Below are 486 nucleotides of genomic sequence, written 5' to 3' on the forward strand. Positions count from 1 at the left end.
GCGAGGGGGCGGCGCGGCCGCGGGAGGGGACTGCCCGGCGCCGGCAGGAGTGCGCAGCCAGGTGTGGGGCTCCGAGTTGTTGCCTCTCTCCTGCGTTTTGCACCCAGAGAGGGCAACCAGGCAGCGGCTGCCCCTTCCCGAAGGCACTAAGGGTGCCTATCGGTCGCTCTGGGGTTTTAACATCAGAGGTGCGAAGGGTACAGAGAGAAGAAAACGCCCTCTCTCTTTCCGCATGTTAAAACTTTGTTCTGTTGTCCACTTGCGGTACTGCAATGGAGAGTCGTGTGTGCAGAAAGCCCAGGCATCGCACAGCTAAAAAGTTGCGGTACTGAGCTCACGATGCTCCCCACCTCCTGTAGCCATCCATGCCAGTCGCTCATTAAACATCGTTTTGGAAAATGAGGCAAAATGGTTACAAGCAAGCCCTGCGACAGTGCATTTGTTTTGCAACAGTGGCCTGTCGCACTCCCCCCTCAAAGCTGGCCG

Source organism: Corvus brachyrhynchos, unplaced genomic scaffold (assembly GCF_000691975.1).
Source record: "Corvus brachyrhynchos isolate BGI_N302 unplaced genomic scaffold, ASM69197v1 scaffold106, whole genome shotgun sequence".
NCBI classification, from domain to species: domain Eukaryota; kingdom Metazoa; phylum Chordata; class Aves; order Passeriformes; family Corvidae; genus Corvus; species Corvus brachyrhynchos.